The sequence below is a fragment of the Mandrillus leucophaeus genome, unplaced genomic scaffold (assembly GCF_000951045.1).
Source record: "Mandrillus leucophaeus isolate KB7577 unplaced genomic scaffold, Mleu.le_1.0 Scaffold141, whole genome shotgun sequence".
Classification (NCBI taxonomy): domain Eukaryota; kingdom Metazoa; phylum Chordata; class Mammalia; order Primates; family Cercopithecidae; genus Mandrillus; species Mandrillus leucophaeus.
The window spans coordinates 1,660,340-1,660,961 of record NW_012101377.1 but is presented as its reverse complement, the minus strand read 5'-3'; the positions used below and the strand labels follow the sequence as shown (position 1 = coordinate 1,660,961).

The 622-nt window shown below is 37.0% G+C and overlaps 1 protein-coding gene across 3 annotated transcripts in view; it reads left to right on the top strand.

The window, feature by feature from the left end:
* The window catches only part of SPOCD1 (SPOC domain containing 1), a 45,224-nt gene that overhangs the window by 26,397 nt on the left and 18,205 nt on the right, over positions 1 to 622 (top strand). The window lies entirely within an intron of this gene.

Genomic DNA, 622 nt, shown 5'->3' with positions numbered 1-622 from the left:
GAGTAGCTGGGACCACAGGCATTTGCCACCACGCTCAGCCAATTTTTGTATTTTTTGTAGAAATGGGATTTTGCCATGTTTTCCAGGCTGATCTCAAACTCCTGAGCTCAAGCAGTCCGACCACTTTGGCTGCTCAGAGAGTTGGGATTACAGGTGTGAGCCACCGCACCTGGCCAACAACTTATTTTTATAACTTGTCTTTTTAAAGTCAGGATAGTAATAAGGTCCACACTTTGGGATTGGTTGATGTTTCTTTTAAGCCTTTTAAACTGTAGGTTCTCCCTCCATATCTTGTTTTTTCTTGCAGTCTTTTTTTTGTGTGTGTGAAGAAATTAGATTGTCCTAATGTCTTATTTTTGCATCGCTGTAATTTTTGCATCGCTCTAGTATAGTTAAACATGTTCCTCTGTCTTCGCTTTAAGCTGTGAACTGGTGGTTGAATGTAGAGGTTTGATTAGAATTGGATGCAGTTTTTAGCCCAAACTACTTCATAGGTTGGTGGTGTGTTCTTTCCATCAGAAGGTACATGTCTCCTTATACTACTTTATATTTATTGATGCTATTTTATATATATGTGTGTGTATATGTGTATATATATATTTTATATATATGTGTATATATT